Consider the following 18,977-nt stretch of genomic DNA (forward strand, 5'->3'; position numbering starts at 1 on the left):
GAGTGAATGCATGTGGTGTCTGGAGCGTGAGCTGTACCTTACTGATGCCGCATCAGCAGCAGGAGTGAATGCATGTGGTGTCTGGAGCGTGAGCTGTACCTTACTGATGCCGTATCCGTAGCAGGAGTGAATGCATGTGGTGTCTGGAGCGTGAGCTGTACCTTACTGATGCCGCATCAGCAGCAGGAGTGAATGCATGTGGTGTCTGGAGCGTGAGCTGTACCTTACTGATGCCGCATCAGCAGCAGGAGTGAATGCATGTGGTGTCTGGAGAGTGAGCTGCTCCTCCCTGATGCCGCATCAGCAGCAGGAGTGAATGCATGTGGTGTCTGGAGAGTGAGCTGCTCCTCCCTGATGCCGCATCAGCAGCAGGAGTGGATGCATGTGGTGTCTGGAGCGTGAGCTGTACCTTACTGATGCCGCATCAGCAGCAGGAGTGAATGCATGTGGTGTCTGGAGCGTGAGCTGTACCTTACTGATGCCGCATCAGCAGCAGGAGTGAATGCATGTGGTGTCTGGAGCGTGAGCTGTACCTTACTGATGCCGCATCAGCAGCAGGAGTGAATGCATGTGGAGTCTGGTTCTTTAGCTGCACTTCATTGATGTGGCATCAGCAGCTGGAATTAATGCATGTGGTGTCTGGAGCGTGAGCTGTACCTTACTGATGCCGCATCAGCAGCAGGAGTGAATGCATGTGGTGTCTGGAGAGTGAGCTGCTCCTCCCTGATGCCGCATCAGCAGCAGGAGTGAATGCATGTGGTGTCTGGAGCGTGAGCTGTACCTTACTGATGCCGCATCAGCAGCAGGAGTGAATGCATGTGGTGTCTGGAGCGTGAGCTGTACCTTACTGATGCCGCATCAGCAGCAGGAGTGAATGCATGTGGTGTCTGGAGCGTGAGCTGTACCTTACTGATGCCGCATCAGCAGCAGGAGTGAATGCATGTGGTGTCTGGAGAGTGAGCTGCTCCTCCCTGATGCCGCATCAGCAGCAGGAGTGGATGCATGTGGTGTCTGGAGCGTGAGCTGTACCTTACTGATGCCGCATCAGCAGCAGGAGTGAATGCATGTGGTGTCTGGAGCGTGAGCTGTACCTTACTGATGCCGCATCAGCAGCAGGAGTGAATGCATGTGGTGTCTGGAGCGTGAGCTGTACCTTACTGATGCCGCATCAGCAGCAGGAGTGAATGCATGTGGAGTCTGGTTCTTGTTATGTTATGTTATTTATTCTTTTATATAGCGCAACGGTTACTCAAAAAGAGTGTCCCGGCGCTTTAGGTAAAGAGGGGCTGCTTCGCAATAACATAACACAGTAAAAGAAAATACAGAACTGACAAATAAAAGCAAGGGCTACTAAAAATACCTACTGGGTGAACAACCAAGTTTTAAGACCTCTCCTGAATTCAAGAAGACTCGATGCCCTCCTGAGCGGAAGCGGAAGCGAGTTCCACATCTGTGGGGCCAAAAGGCCGAAGGAACGGCCACCCAGGCGCGCTCTCTTCACTCGTGGCACAACCGCCAAGAGTAAGGATTCAGACCTCATAGAGCGGGCCGGATGGTAAAAGGCCAGTCTCTTTTGGAGGTACTTTGCTCCCACCGCATGGAGAGCCTTATAGGCCAAAGTCATAGCCTTAAAGGCGATCCGATTGCGGATGGGCAACCAATGCAGCGTCCGCAATAGACCCGCAGCACCGGCACGTCTATTTAGACCATAAATGGCCCTGGCCGCCGCATTCTGCGCGACTTGAAGCCGCTGCAGCAAGTACTCTGGAAGGCCCAGGTACAGAATGTTGGCATAATCCAACCTGGAGCCAATCAGAGCCTGCACAGTCACCTTCCTGTGTTCTTCCGACAAAAGAGGCAAGAACCTCCGCAGCATATTTAATAGACCGAAACAGGTACCGGTCACCCCAAAGATCTGGGCTTTCATCGTCAGCCCCTTATCCATCTTGACCCCCAAGTTCTTAGCCATAGGGGAAGAGCAAGACGGAGGAAACATATCGACGGGCCACCAGGCCTGCCAAGCCGGCTCCGAGTCACACCCGAAGAAGAGTACCTCAGACTTGTCGGAATTGCACTTGAGGCTGTTCTGTTGGAACCATACGAACACAGCCCCAAGGCAATCCCGGATACTCTCCCCGTCAAAGTCTGCCTCTCTCTTACAAGAAAAGAGGAGCTGGGTATCGTCGGCATACGATACAATCCGGGCACCGAACGACTCCGCCACCGCCGCCAGAGGGGTCATAAAGATGTTAAAGAGGGTCGGGCTCAAAATAGAGCCCTGAGGGACCCCGACTCCCAAAGGCGGCATCATGGCGGTGTCAGACGATGTCCAGACCGTTTGCCGGCGGCCGGCTAGAAAGGAAGCAAACCAGCTGAGCACCGTCCCCCGAAGACCAATCTCATAGAGTCTTGCGAGAAGGCCATCATGGGGGACTGTGTCAAAAGCCGCCGACAAGTCCAACAACACCAGCATGACTTTGCCCCCGGTATCCAACACCCCTTTGATGGTTTCAGAGACCTCAAGGAGCGCGGTCTCGGTGCTCCGGTTTGATCGGAAGCCGGCTGGGTGTCGTGCAAGATCTCGTGGGTCTCCAAAAAGTTGGAGAGCACCGACTGAATATGTTTCTCCAGTATTTTTACGAGGGCCGGCAATAAGGAGATAGGCCTGTAGTTGGCTGGGGCCTTCGGGTCGAGACCCGTTTTTTTAAGCAACGGGATGACCATTGCCTGTTTCCAAACTGGCGGCACCACTCCCTGACTCAACGAAAGATTCAGAAGAGGGTTGGCCAGTGGATTAATCACTTCCGCCATCTTACCCAGAAGCTTAGCTGGGCAGGGGTCAAGTGGAGACCCAGATTTCAAATTGCCCATAAGCACTAAGGAGGCAGAGGCAGGCAAAGATGGGAACACAGCCAATATAGCACCGTGCGAGGCCAGAGGAGAACTGTCAACCACAGGTGTAAACGGACCAGCGGGTGCCCCAGAAACAAAAGAATCCTGTATAAGTTTTATCTTGCTTGTGAAAAAACAAGCAAGATCCGCCGCCCAGGATTCTGCGGGCACCTCTTCAGATGTAGTGGTCCGAGGAGAAATAAATTCTCTTACAATGGTGAAAATCTCCTTGCAGGAATTGGAGGCCGCTTCGATTCTCCCAGCAAGATAGGCCTTTTTTTCAAGGCGGATGTCCCGGTGGTACGCCTTGACCACTGCCTTATAGGCCGACCGGTCCACGCTATCATAGTGTGCCCTCCAGGCCCTTTCGGCTACCTTACACTGCTGCCGCTTAGCCCGCAGTGCAGTGGTAAACCAGGGGGCCGAAGCCCGCTTCGGTGTCAAGCGGGGGGGCAACACCGGGGCCAGGTCGTTAAGCCTGTCAGAAAGCCACACTTGCAGGGACTCCAAGTCCCTCTCCAGCTCACCGGAGAGAGGACAAGGATGATCCAGAGCGGCCTGAGCCAGCATCTCCGGAGTCACTCTATTGAGCGCTCTGAACGCACGACCCCGTTGCTGTGGGGCAGAAATAGACGGCCCGGAGGCGCCACTGATCGCAAATTTGGCCAGCCAATGATCAGACCACAAAACCGGGAGAATCTCTTTCACCACCAGAACAGAAGTAGAAAAGACCTGGTCTAGAGTGTGACCCTTAACGTGCGTCGGCCCGTGCAAATAGGGGAGAAGGCCCAGCGGTGTCATTGCCTCGGAGAGCTTAATAGCAGCGGGGTCGGACGGATCGTCCATCCGAACGTTGAAGTCCCCAGCTACTATACAGTGTTCAGCTCTCAAGGCCAGTCCCAGCAGAACCGAGTCAAGGTCTTCAAAGAACGTTCCAAGCGGGCCAGGAGGTCGATAGACTAGTAGTCCCTTCACTGATTGGTGCGGCGCTAGCACGATTGAAAACGCCAGCGATTCAGAACCGCGGATATCCTCCGCAGGCAAGATGGTACACAACGTGCCCTTCTTCACCACCAGTGCGACCCCTCCGCCCCTACCCTTGGCTCTGTCCTTCCTGAAGATGTTATACTCAGGCGGGATAGCCAACGTCACGTCCGGGTTGGAAGAATCTCCCCACCACGTCTCGGTCAACATTAGACAAAGTGGCTTCTCTGTGTCGAGAAGCTCAAAGATGTCCTGCGCATGACTGCACGCCGATCTGGTGTTTAAGAGCATGCAGGAATACTCAGCTCCAGCTGTGTTACTAATGGGGGCAGATGACTGCGCACGGTTGGGGCGCCAACCACAACAAGGGCAGCGCGACTTACCTCTATGGCGCCCGGGGAAAACAGAGCAACAGCAGCTCTCCCGATGATTTAGAGAGCGCAGCTCTTCAGACGAGTAGCGCAAAGTTAGTGCAACAGATTTGCACATGCTGGATAGCGGAGCCCCACCCGTCGACCGGAACGCCACCGGGACGCTGACGGGCGCAGACGGGCAGGACTCTGGCTTGACTCAGGCGCGAGTCAGGCGATCCCGCTGCGCGATCTCGCTGCGCTCGCAAGGGAGCTTTATGTAGGCGAACATCCACACCCACCGAGCGCTAGTCCGCTCGTTGTCACCGCCCCCCTCCCAGCAAAACACCACTCCAAGATGGCAGCCACTCTTTTTTCCACCCCGGGACCCGGACCCGCTACAACAGCGGTGGTCACCACGATTACAGTGCGGGTATGAGGGAGGATAGCCCCGCTCTAAAATCAGGGGGTAAGAAACAAAACCAAAAAGCAAATATTCAACAGGTAAGAATTAAAATCAGCAGCGCGATGTTTAAAGCTCTAAATGCAGAGCGCTATGCAGAGCAGCCTTTACCTAAGCGAGGGAGAGCCAGGAACCGGTCGCCTTATGTAGGCGAACATCCACACCCACCGAGCGCTAGTCCGCTCGTGGTCACCGCCCCCCTCCCAGCAAAACACCACTCCAAGATGGCAGCCACTCTTTTTTCCACCCTTGAGCTGCACTTCATTGATGTGGCATCAGCAGCTGGAATTAATGCATGTGGTGTCTGGAGCGTGAGCTGTACCTTACTGATGCCGCATCAGCAGCAGGAGTGAATGCATGTGGTGTCTGGAGCGTGAGCTGTACCTTACTGATGCCGCATCAGCAGCAGGAGTGAATGCATGTGGTGTCTGGAGCGTGAGCTGTACCTTACTGATGCCGCATCAGCAGCAGGAGTGAATGCATGTGGTGTCTGGCGCGTGAGCTGCACCTCACTGGTGCCGCATCATCGGCAGGAATTAATGCATGCAGCGCCTGGAGTTTGAGCTGTGCCTCACTGGGGCGACATCACCAGTGGGAATGAATGCATGAGGTGTCTGGACCTTGAGCTGTACCTGGCCGATGCGGCATCAGGAGTGAATGCACGTGGTGTCTGGAGCGTGAGCTGTTCCTGGCCGATGCGGCATCAGGAGTGAATGCACGTGGTGTCTGGAGCGTGAGCTGCACCTCACTGATGCCGGATAAGCACCGGGAATTGATGCATGTGGTGCCTGGAGCTTCAGCTGCACCTCACTGGTGCTGCATCAGCAGCGGGAGTGAATGCATGTGGCGTCTGGAGCTTGAGCTGCACCGGAGAGGTGCGGCATCAGCGGCAGGAGTGAATGCTTGTGCTGTCTGAAGCTTCAGCTGCACCTCACTGGTGCATCCCAGCAGCGGGAGTGAATGCATGTGGTGTCTGTAGCTGGAGCTCCTACTCACTGGTGCAGCATCATCAGTTGGAATTAATGCATGCAGTACCTGGAGCTTGAGGTGTACCTCACTGGGGCGACATCAGCAGCAGGAATAAACACAAGTGGTGTCTGGAGCTTAAGTTGCACCTCTCCGGTGCTGCATCAATAGCAGGAATGAATGCATGTGGTGTCTGGAGCTTGAGCTGTGCTTCACTGATGTGGCATTAGCAGCAGGAGTAAATGCATGTGGTGTCTGGAGCTTGAGCTGTGCTTCACTGCTGTGGCATTAGCAGCAGGAGTAAATGCACGTGGTGTCTGGAGCTTGAGCTGCACCTCACTGGTGCTGCATCAGCAGCGAGAATTAATGCATGTGGTGTCTGGAGCGTGAGCTGCACCTCATGCGGCATCAGCAATTAATGCATGTGGTGTCTGGAGCGTGAGCTATACCTCACTGGTGTGGCATCAGCAGCGGGAATGAATGCATGTAGTGTCTGGCGCGTGAGCTGCACCTCACTGGTGCGGCATCAGCAGCGGGAATGAATGCATGTGGTGTCTGGCGCGTGAGCTGCACCTCACTGGTGCGGCATCAGCAGCGGGAATGAATGCATGTGGTGTCTGGCGCGTGAGCTGCACCTCACTGGTGCGGCATCAGCAGCGGGAATGAATGCATGTGGTGTCTGGAGCGTGAGCTGCACCTCACTGGTGCGGCATCAGCAGCGGGAATGAATGCATGTGGTGTCTGGCGCGTGAGCTGCACCTCACTGGTGCGGCATCAGCAGCGGGAATGAATGCATGTGGTGTCTGGCGCGTGAGCTGCACCTCACTGGTGCGGCATCAGCAGCGGGAATGAATGCATGTGGTGTCTGGAGCGTGAGCTGCACCTCACTGGTGCGGCATCAGCAGCGGGAATGAATGCATGTGGTGTCTGGCGCGTGAGCTGCACCTCACTGGTGCGGCATCAGCAGCGGGAATGAATGCATGTGGTGTCTGGCGCGTGAGCTGCACCTCACTGGTGCGGCATCAGCAGCGGGAATGAATGCATGTGGTGTCTGGCGCGTGAGCTGCACCTCACTGATGCGGCATCAGCAGCGGGAATGAATGCATGTGGTGTCTGGCGCGTGAGCTGCACCTCACTGGTGTGGCATCAGCAGCGGGAATTAATGCAAGTGGTGTCTGGAGCTTAAGTTGCACCTCACTGGTGCGGCATCAGCAGCGGGAATGAATGCATGTGGTGTCTGGAGCTTGAGCTGTGCTTCACTGATGTGGCATTAGCAGCAGGAGTAAATGCATGTGGTGTCTGGAGCTTGAGCTGTGCTTCACTGCTGTGGCATTAGCAGCGGGAATTAATGCATGTGGTGTCTGGAGCGTGAGCTGCACCTCATGCGGCATCAGTTTTTTTTTTTGATTTGTTGAGTTGTTGTTGTTGTTGTTGAGGGCGTGAGCTCTGGGTTTGCATGGAAAGAAAGGTACTAACTTCAGCACACAAGGGTGGTGCCTGCATGTGGCTCCAGCACCACCTCCGGGGCAGGACAACCCTGACGCAGAGCCACATGACTCCACCCTTGCGACAGCAGGGCTGAGAAAAATATCTGGATCCAGTCTGGCACATTGGAGTATTCACAAAGTGAGGTATTAGTGATTAGAAGTGTCCATCAAAAATACGCAGTTTGAGTTTTGAACAGACTTCATCATACTTTTGCCGGATATCTGTTGCTTCATTCGCATGTCATATTTCTACGGCATGCACGGGTTCTTGGAGCCAAGCGGGACCCTTGGTTTGGTTCTGGCTCGGCTTTCCCTGTTAATTTGTTGGCTCGCCCACCTCTACACACAACTCATCCATAAAGGAGTAAGATCATCCCCGGGAGCTGGTCGGGGTGAAGAGAGTTCTAAAGAAGGCTGATCAGGGTGGAGCAAGGTGATGAGGGGCTTCCTCATCATGAAGCAAAGCTTGCCGGCTTCCCCATGCACACAGGTAGTTGTACACAAGCGCTTGGAAGCAAAGATGGAAACAGCAGTGTGCCTCAGCACAGGGGCAGTCAATCACTCCACCCATGTTCATTACAGCTGCAGGCTTGGGGCTGATTCAGTGTCAGAGCCCACTGACGAGTCTAGTGCCACATGCGTGGCCCTCAGGACACGGGAGCCAGGAATCAATTCCCAGACTCATCACCAATTGCCCTTGTAAAGACCCTACATGCAGTGAGTTTGTCATGTTTGTTCTACTCACAATAGTAAAACAACTTTGGATCCAACATTCATGTAACACTGACCGCATTCCACTATTATATCAGCCTGCGGAGAGGCATGCACACCTAGACAAAAGGAGACAAGATGAGGGAAAGAGAGACAAGGGGAGGCAATAGCCGTGAATATAAGATATTAGTTCTTTTAGCAGATTTATAGAGCATGAACTTGGCCCAATGGCATCGGAGCACTTTACAAGAGATCAAGAAGAAGAATACGGATAACAAGTCTCATAAAAATAGCAGAAAATCTAAAAAGAAAACACACCGATTCAGCAGGGGAGACAGGTCAGGCTGACCTTGAATGGCTTCGTCAAAAAAGGGGATACCCAGAAGTGATCACTGCTTCATCCAAAGTGTTCCTGAACTAGGAGTTATAGATTCTTTTTAAACGCGGCAAGGCTCAAGGTTGCGCGAAGAGCTGGTGGGAGGGAGTTCCAGATTCTTGTTCCCCTGCCAGAGAATGGTGGTTTCATAAAGCATTCTTGCCTGAATCAGCCCTGTTAAGTGCCACACATTAGGGTTCAATTTCACACATTTCAGTGTCAACATTGTGGCAGTTGTAGCATCCTCCCCAGCCTGAGTACCCACCAATGACTGTGCCACATATGGAGCTCAATATTACACGCCTTTATTTGTCTGCGTGCAGCTGTGAACTCAGCATTCTAAAACAAGCTTTTGTTGCATTCCGCTCTGACATGTACGTCCCAGCTCTATGGCGTCCGTTAGGAGCCAAAAGGGTTTGTCATTAACTCGCAAGACACTACAGCACTCAATTAATCAATCAATCTGGGGTTTGTATAGCAGGGCTACTCGCCTGTGAGGGTTTCAAGGCACTGAAATGCTAGGTCATGCGAATCAAGCTCCTCTATGTGTGCCTTGTTGCTCAAGGTACTCTCTGCTCGCTGGTATTACAGACAGCACAGCCTGCATTGAAGATGGTCAGCCTGGGGTCGACTCATGTTGAGGTTGCCATGGGTAAGGGGCTGGATTGGTGGATGCAGTTTCTACTTAGTTGTCTTAGCATGTGTGTGTGTGGTGTTGCTCTGCTGGGTTAAAGCTGCCCATGTACACAACAGGGGGAGCTGGGAAAAGGCATCAGTACAATCACTGGTGAACACTCCACTTTGCATCTCAAGAACAGCAACTGACTCTGATCACCCAGACAGACACTTTTTGTGAATTTCAAGCTCTGCAGTGCTCAGTACTGTGAGAGTTGCTTTTCTATCAATAAAGAGCATCGTGAACTGGCTTACGCTAGCATTAGGTTGTGTTTACACTCTTTCCCATCTTGCCTCAACGTCACAGTACACCACATGATGACGTCTGCTGATTTCTATTCTAAATAAAGTATGACTAATGTTTGCATGGCTAGGCAGAGAGTGTTCCCAGAGATGGTTCTCACTGTACTGTATCAAGGACATGTCCGATTGTCCCCGGCTCTTGTCCAAACACTGTATCTGTTCACTTGTTCAACTGCAAGCTGCGAGAACGACTGGATCTCAAGGTATTCCTAGCCTGAGAAAATTCTCAAATGTACTTTGTAGCAAAATGTTTCTTCTAGCCTGTTTCCTAGTGTTACAAAATCCTGAGAATTGTGTATCCCACATAATGTATGTAAGTCTTTGTCTCAAGCCCTATAAAAGGACGTGGATTTCTGTAACCATGGAGAGATCCTCTTTAGCTGATCTTAGAAGCAAATCTATATTGTATTTCACTTAGAAATGTTCAGAGTTCTTTGTACTTATGATTGTATGTTTTGCTGCTAACTTTACGGATGGCATGTTTATTGTGATTTGCATATTCATTTTTTTACATAAAGCCCATAAACGCCAAAGTTTGTCTGTCATTCTTAAGAGAATGTTTCAGCGTACCCAAGTGAACTTTAATTAAACATATTAAGAGACAGCTTCAGTCGGGGAGCACCAAAGTCCGTATCGGGACTACACCGCCCTTGATCCAAATCGTTGGTTTGTGCGCTGACACTAGTCTCCTGGCTATTTTAGTTGCCTTGTATGCCCACGGCTTTGGCTTGATTACAAACAGGCCCTTTAGAACTCGAGTGAGTGAACTCAGGGCAGAGTGTTTTGCTATCAGTTTAGAATAGAACAGGGCCATTGGAAATGCTACTGATACTGCAGCTAAGGAAGCATTTAAAAATAAAATAATAATTACTGTAGATATTTCAGAAACCTATTTAGATTGTAAACATATCACTCATTCTGTAGTAGTGGGTGCCAAAAATCAAATACGTGAAACACTAACAAATTCAATACATCTCTTTTATATTGTGCTAGTAGAAGAATACTAAGGGCTGATTTAGAACTCGGTGGACGGGTTACTCTGTCACAACAGCGACTGATATCCTGTGCGCTGAAAAATAAATCCCGTAGGATATAACGGGATTTATATATGGGCAGACGGGATATACGACTCCTTCGCAACGGAGTAACCCATCCGCCAAGATCTAAATCAGGTCCTACGTTTGATAAGTGCCTTCAAGTACAGTACTTTGCCTTTTGACTTGCGGGCAAGGAGAGAAAAATAATTACTTTTAGTACAGGGAGGAATTCATTTTTTTAATAAAAAATGCAGATCTTTGTAAGTGAGCAAACACCTTCATGGTTGAAGATCTAGAGTAAAACAGAGGATGAGAAGGGGAAGCAAATTATGGGAGAGGCTAGAAGAAAGAAAGAGGGAGAGAAGTTAAAGTAACAGAGAAAGGACGGTGAGGAAGGAGGTGGGGCAACTGAAATGAAAGTTAATAAGGAGGCAAAAGCAGAAAACTGGAAAATCAAGTGACAAAGAACAATCTGAGACGAGGAGGAGGAAAGTGGACAGAGGGGAGACAGGTGAAGGCAGTATAGAAAGGAGGCAATAAATGAAAAGGAGGAAAAGCGGACAGACCCGGCAGTGCAAGAAAGTACAAGCAGAGTGGATGGGAGAGCAAGAAAGGAGAGAGGAGAGGATAGGAAAGAAGAGCAGGATGAAAAGTGGGCATAGAAGGAATGCAAGAGAAGCAAATGGAGGGCAGTCCAAAAAAGTGAGTTTAGGAAAAGAGAAAGCAGAGAGAAATGGTGGGGAGCACTACGCTCGCTGCAGTGTACCAAGCCTATTCTGGTAAGCAAATATGTCTTATTAATCTTTGATGTTCATTTGTTTTATGCACTTATTGGCGTTTAATCAATATCCCAACAAATTGTACAGAATACAATAATAAGCATTATCATAAGGTCAGTGACCATACAAGCCCCACTTCGCCTGTAAGAACAAGATGATCAAGAGCAAAGCATATAGCATCACATAGGGCATTGGGACACATAAGGGGAATATGATGATAACATAGTGCAGTGTAAGGCATCCAATCTCGTAGAAGAGTAGTCAATATGTACATAACAAGATAAAGACAAACCGATAACCATAGAAAAAACTTCTGTCTGAAGCTGTTGCATGCAGCGAATACGAAGTGCGGTGTAGGATGAGTGAGGAGTAATTTATGGACTTGGGGTATTGGGAATGATCCGCACAGGGAGGGGGAGGAAGGGAAAAAGCAGACATCTATAGGATTCACCCTCGAACACACATGGGCCCCACTGAACCATGAGGAGCATAAGCGTGGAAATAAGCGGACCCTCGTTTGTGCAGCCCAGTTAAATTTAGGGCACCTCATGACAGGCGCTGTGCTCTAGCTAACATCTTTGATGTCCATGCTTATGTTAGATCCCTGCGCACTATAAAAATAAAATCTAAATAATTGTGGTGATCAACTCAGTGCTTCATGATAATACTTCTGTCAGGAAGGAGCAGCAGTTATAAAGATATGCCGGTGCAGCCGAACATCGCTAAATGTAACACTCACAATATCACGCATAAGCACAATGAAAACATGTGAATGTTACATATGTGCACGATGAAAACATGTAAATGTTACACATGAGCAAGCAGAAATCTTGCCAGCTTTGCTGAATGTTGGAGGTTCCAGCTGGAGGGGTTCAGCATTTCTCAATCTCCGTTGAGCGTGGTATTACCACATTCCCCAGAGAAAAATACCAGCCATTTGCTCAAATTTTAAGTTTCTGCAAAGGCACAGACAATATACTTAAATTAATCTTTAACCCCTAGAATGCTTTGAACGTTCCACCCCAGTGCGGAACGTTCGAAGAACGGGTGGGGCTGCGACGGCCAACGGTCGTTCGCAGCACCTGCCAGGTACGGGAGCACGGAACGGGTTAAATAAAATTGTCTGTTTTCATTTTTAACTTGGCCTTTCTGTCTTTGTTTACTTTAATTATCAGTCAGGAGTTATTAAGGCAACTCTGGAACACATTTTAAAGTGCTTTATTTCTATTACTGTATCTGCTGATAAGTGGGAAAATGCTGGATTTAAGGGAATTTCTTCATTTTTGTACTGGCTGAGACATTACTGCTCATACTGGTAACAAACCAGCCAGGTGGAAATCCTAGTTGAGTGCCAGAGGTATTGAGTTTTTCCAACCAAGTAGGAGTGCCTGGTGTTGTGAAGGTCTTTGTGGGTAACATCTACAATCTTAAATCTGGCTCTTTCGTCAAGGGGAAGTGCAAATAGGAGAAATGTGATCATATTTGAAAAACAGTATACTACAGCAAGTGGTTCTTTGGTTGTGCTGAAGTGTGTGACAGCGTCTTCTTTGCTGCCATCTTGCTTTGGGTAACTGTCCCTTTGGAGGTGGTGGATGAATGAATGCCGGCAACCATCTTTGCTTGGGCTGCTCCATATTTTGTTCAGTTGAATAGCCCGCAGTTCTCTGCGCAGTGGTCGTGTTGGAGTGCATTACTTAAAGAACAGGCTGCCTGGATATGTAGCAGACACAGATATTTAGACCACAATGAAGGAGCCCTTTTACAGCAGGGAATGTGTTTCATTGTATCAAGCCCTCAGCTTTTTGCAATTTTGCAAATTTCTTATTTACCGCAAAATTAACCAAGGTGCGAGATGCCTGCAAATTCATGCCCAGATGTCACAAATAAATTAAATGTGTTGCTTCCTGGATTTATTTATAGTTTTATGGCCTCCTGGCCCTGAAAACAGCAACCTACATGTGCCTTTCACTTAGTGCCGAGCGGGCTGCTCTGAAAGTTTCTCTTTCTGAAGACACATGCAGGCAACCCCACCTAAGGTTTGTCCCTAGAGGTGCTGTGCGGATCACAGCATGGCAAACAGTGAATTCCTTGTTGAAATAATGGTGCTGCTATATAAACAAAACAGCAGTGTTTGCTTATTTACAAGGCAAAACCAATTCAAGGCATTTACCTTCCTTTCCTTTTCTTCAAATATCAAGTAACTAGCAGCCAGTCCCGATGCTGTCCGGGTATGAATTGCTGCCGGCCAGTAGTATATTGTTTTGTAGGATTTCGTTTTGATAGCATTTCGTATCTGTGACAGGCCCGTGAAACGCTCCGATTCACAGTGCACTGCTGATGCACTTAAGAGTGCGCGTTCAGTAGTGTGTGAACTCGAGTTTCCCTACTTTATTTTTCCTTGCAATATTATATAGCGCAAACTCGACAACATGGCATGAGCACAATTTACATAACAGAAGAACACTTTCATTTGTTGTAGGCACGGGGAGACAAAGCGATTTGCCTGGAATCACAGGATGTTGAGCTGATGCCGAGATTCAAACGTAGCTCCCCAGCTCTAAAGTTCGCAATTCTAGAACTTTTGGCGGGAGGTGTGTCTAAAAGTGTATGTCGGTGCTGGCCATTAATGAGAGACCTGTGCATTTTTCAAATCGGTGGTGAAAAAATATGAGTATGTTGCTGGAGATGTGGTCCGCCGTGCCACCAATGTACTTACCGGGGAAGGGTAAACACCCGTTATTCCGCAACTTTCTTTCCGCATACCATCACTCTACATACTTTCATTACGAAAGTACCATGACTCCGCAATGCCATTATAACGCATGGCATTACATTTTATATGCTTTTATCATGCATACATTTACAACGAAATTGGTTGTAAATGCATGAATGGTAAAAGCATGTTTTTTTTTTAATGTTTGGATAAGGTAAGTATGGGTATAGGGGTATATGTTTTGGGGTACTGAGGTATATGTTTTGGTGTGTTTGGGTATTTTAAGGGTTCAGATATACTTTTGGGTTATGGGGTACAGGGGTAGTTTTAGGGTTTAGGGATAGGTATGGGTTTTGGAGTACAGGGGTATTTTTAGGGTTCAGGGCTAGGTTTGGGTTTTGGGGTATAGGGGTATTTTTAGGGTTCAGGGGTAGGTTTGGGTTTTGGGGTACAGGGGTATTTTAAGGGTTCAGGGCTAGGTTTTGGGGTACAGGGGTATTTTTAGGGTTCAGGGCTAGGTTTGGGTTTTGGGGTACGGGGGTATTTTATGGTTATGGGGTAGGTTTGGGTTTTGGGGTACAGGGTTATTTTTATGGTTCAGGGCTAGGTTTGGTTTTTGGGGTACAGGGGTATTTTTATGGTTCAGGGGTAGGTTTGGGTTTTGGGGTACAGGGGTATTTTAAGGGTTCAGGGCTAGGTTGGGTTTTGGGTTACAGGGGTATTTTAGGGTTCAGGGGTAGGTTTGGGTTTTGGGGTACAGGGGTATTTTTACGGTTCAGGGCTAGGTTTGGGTTTTGGGGTACAGGGGTATTTTTAGGGTTCAGGGGTAGGTTTGGGTTTTGAGGTACAGGGGTATTTTTACGGTTCAGGGCTAGGTTTGGGTTTTGGGGTACAGGGGCATTTTTAGGGTTCAGGGGTAGGTTTGGGTTTTGAGGTACAGGGGTATTTATAGGGTTCAGGGCTAGGTTTGGGTTTTGGGGTACAGGGTATGTTTATAGGGTTAAGATGGGTTAGTGTTTAAGGGTGTTGGGGTATTTTAAGGAGTAAGGGTGGGTTATGGTTATGGGGTGCAGGGGTATTTAAAGGGAGCAGGGTGGACACCCGGAGCTGGAATGTAGAGAACCAGGGAAGAAAAAACAATGAAATATTGGGCACAACGCTCGTTTTTTTCCCCGTAATCCCGCGCCCCGCACACGCCCCAGCACACGCCCCAGCACACGCCCACAGCACACGATATGAGACATGGCATGAAGGGTGGAACGTACCACACGCCCCCAGCGGTGTCACGCCCCCACCACACGCCCACAGCACAACGCAGACACGCCCACAAGGGACTACTTTGCTAGCACGGTTTTTTTGCCTTTTAAATGTATATGGTGGGCATCTGCATAGCCTATGTCCTTCTGCTGCAACTGCCCTTTCCAACGCTGTATTGGGTGTTGTGATTGGTGCTGTGGTTCCTGAGATTACCCGCCTTAAAGGTTTGGGCTCTCTCTTTATTATATTAGTATAGTATAGATAAATGTCATACTTTGGAACCTGTTAGTTGAGTAATAAGAGTTGGCTGTAGAAATTGTAACCTTGTCCTTGTGAGACTGTCTTTTGTAGAAGAGTCCAGAGTTTGTCTGCTTGATAAATGTACGAGAGAACAGCTCTTCTGTTTGGTGAATTATTAAGTGCATTTTAACTTGCGTATAGGAAGAAACGGATATAGAGGCCACTGGGCAACAGTTGTGATACCTTGGAGGTTAGCAGCGGGAATTCGACCTTTGTCGTGGTAGATGAGGCTTTTGTAGGAAAGAGCAGAGTGAGTGCACTCAATGCTCTTTGATAGTAAACTTGAAATAGAAATGGCACATTAAATTCTTTGGCACCACAATGTCTTGGCAGGTTGCATTTCTTTCTTTTTAAACTATGAAGCGGAGGGTGGAGCTCTTTGCTGCTCCACTTGTAGTGTTACTTCTTGCTCAGATGTTTTTCCTTCGGAGAATGTTTGTTCCTGCCATTTTCTGTCTTGTGAAAGCTGGTCCTTGTTCTAAGATTGGGGCGGAGACAAAGAGACCGGACAACTTAATATCCTGTGCACATTGTTATGTGTAACGTTCTTTGTTTTTTATTTTTAGCACTTTTACTTGATACTTACTTGTTTCTTTTAATCTCTTCTAGAGCCACTAATTCCATCAATTCACATTGTAGTTTGGAAGATATTCTTCTTAGCTCCACAGTTGATGCTCTCACCGATAGAGCCAATAGCCACCACGATGCACGCAGTGCACTTTACACATTGTCTGCATATTTGCAAATGCATTAGCACTGCAGCCCATCCCGACGTTGTCCGGGGCAGAAGGGGGCTGGGCAGCAGAGCGGCCATCAGCGGGGGCAGCAGAGCCGGGGAAAGAGCGTCCTGAGAGCCATGAGGGGCGGAGGAGGGAGCGCTGCTGAGAGCCTGGGGGAGCGAGCGGGGCCGAGGACAGGCAGCAGACTATGTGGCTTTTGGTTGGCAGGCTTACTGACGTTGCTGGTGCTGCTCTGGGCTTCCGAGGCCGGGGCCCCTGCGTGTGGAGAGCGGGGGAGTGCAGCATGGCGGGGCTCTTACTGACGATGCTGGGGCTACTCTGGGCTTCCGAGGCCGGGGCCCCTGCGTGCACGCTCCTGTCCGTTTGTTGTGCATGTCGCCCTCCGCAGGGTGTCGTTTCCGTGCCCCTGGCCGCTCCTGCCCGCTCCTGGCCGACCGGTTTACTTTACCAAAATGGCCGACCCGTGATGTCAGCACGCCTAAAATTCTACGTCGTTAGCGCACACGCCCACCTCAGAGATGGCGCTACTTCCAAGGGACTACTTTGGCAAAGAACGTACTTTGCCCTTCTAAGGTATATTTTTTTCTGGTATATAGCCTATGTCCATCTGCTTACCCTAACGTTTCAAATGATGTATTGGGTGTTTTGATTGGCGCTGTGGTTCCCGAGTTTACCCGCCTCAAAGGTTCCTAGTTCTCTCTTTATAATAGTAGTATAGATTTCTCTGTAGCTGTACTGCTTGTAGATGGGGGAGCCAGCAAACTAATGGCTAGAAGCCAGTGAAGGTTCTAGGTTGACCCTATGATAAAGGGTCTAAGAATTTTTTTTAAATATTTCTTTAATATTTTAATGTTATTCACTTCAGTACATTTAATTGCATTATTGCATTGAGTAACATTGATCAAAAGTGGTAGTTTTAGAAACATTCATAAATCCTCCGCCCCAACAATACCATCAATGAAACAAGAGACTAGTTAGTTGTCGTGCACACCACATGACCTATGTTGTTATTATAGATAGGACTTCGTTACAATTAATCAATCCATGTACAAGAGAGGCAGTGGCGCCTCGCCGAGTTGGCGATGCAGCGAGCGCAAGGTAAAAAGTTTTATTTATTTATTCACTTACTTTACTCCTTGCCGTCGTATGTCCGACTCCACTATCCCCCCACCTTGCCCCGTGCCCACCCCACAGCACTCCCTGTTCAAGCCGCGACTGAGAGAGGTTTTGGTGTAGTGTACATACTGAATTCCCCTTTAGAAGGTGCTCTCATATCTATAATGTACATAAGAGGTTCAGTGAAGTATTTGCCTGAGATCACACAATTTGGTCAAGCAGGAAGCTGGAGCAGTATTATAGATTATTATTACAGCAAACACAAGAACGTTTTTTGTGTACCACGCACCTCCTGAACGCACCTATTTGAATGTGCTCTCATCTGCAATGAACAAAATGAAGGCTCAGTAAAATAATGAATTTGCCTAAGATCACACTGTTTGGTCAGCAGTCCTGTCAAGTATCACGCATCAGGCGTGACTCCTACGCATTTCAGTGTGGTGTTCCGCAACACCGCACTGAAATACATTGTCACTCATTTTAAAAAATATTCTGAAACTCGCCTATGGCAGGGTGCTGCGCGCGCGACGGCGCCCGTGACACCTGTGCCGAGGCTCGTTACATGAGGACGTCCTGTATTGCTCACTTGACTCTGGAGGTACTTGGAGGCTGGCTGGTTTTGCGTAAATCTGGGCGCCGCGCTGCCTGTGTGGCGTGGGGTTCGCGCGCTCCTCCCTCTGGCTTGTGGCTCGTTACGTGACCGACGTCCTGTAGTGCTCACTTGAACAATTCGGAGTTGTTAGTTGGAGGCTGCCTGATTCTGCGAAAATCTGGGCGCAGTGAAGCCTGCAGTGTTCACACAGGGAGATGGGTGGCACAGCAGCCGTACGTTTAAAATCATTCACTGACCCCGGTTCGAGGGGCCATCATGGAGACGGAGTCTGCAGCGCCGCGGGGACTTCAATGGACTCTGAGTGGCGGGAGGGAAACTAGAATTCCCGTGGCTTACGGCCGGACTCGAGCCTGTCGCAAGTTGAAGTAAGTGACTGAACTTGCTTCTGTGAAGGATTGTGCGTGTGAATTATGAGCTACTAACACAGCTTTCCTCTCTAACATACACGAAAGGGTGGCAGCTACTGACTGCAGGTGGAACTGCCTGATCTTGTGCTGCTGAAAAGGAAATTGTGCAGCCCTAATAGTAAGGAGACTGTCATCTTTCTGCCCTGTGAGACATTCTTATCCAGTGATTGCCAAGGGGAAGGGCTGTTCATGCAAGAGACGAGAGTCAGTCTGGCGCTGAAATAAAGGGCTCATAACCCAACTAGCCATTGAACAGGAAGTGCTCATCTGTAGGACCATTGCAGATTTGTATTTGACTGAATATTATATTGTAGTGAATAAAAGATGCACTTTTTGTTTTCCCCTGGCTAAAAGGGTTGCTTTATCGGTTATTTTTTCATGTTTGAAGCAGCCCTTTGTTGTTTTTCCCATCTAAATAAAGCAATAATACATCATGAGGCTGTGCTCATTTTAACATGCCTAACAGCCACATTATTAACCCCTTATCATCCGAGGCAAGTTATCACATTAAAATTGTGACTTTATTTTATGTGCTGTCTGTATTGATACGTATCTGGTGTTGCTGTTAGATTTCTAGTACTTTGACAGACTGACATCAACTGTGCGCCAGAAACAAAAAATAATGAGACAGTTTGCAAATGGTTGTTCGCTTTTAAACAGCGGGGTCACCAGTGCTGTTAGTAGTTACCACCTCCTTCTTTTTTCCTTTTTCGACGGATACCTGATTTTGTACATGGTGGCAGAGGCTTTGGCCTACCGTTGCTTTCATTGCAGATAGCTGTTAGTTTCAGTGGTGAGTAGAGCTTCG

The sequence above is a fragment of the Lissotriton helveticus genome, chromosome 12, assembly GCF_964261635.1.
Source record: "Lissotriton helveticus chromosome 12, aLisHel1.1, whole genome shotgun sequence".
Classification (NCBI taxonomy): domain Eukaryota; kingdom Metazoa; phylum Chordata; class Amphibia; order Caudata; family Salamandridae; genus Lissotriton; species Lissotriton helveticus.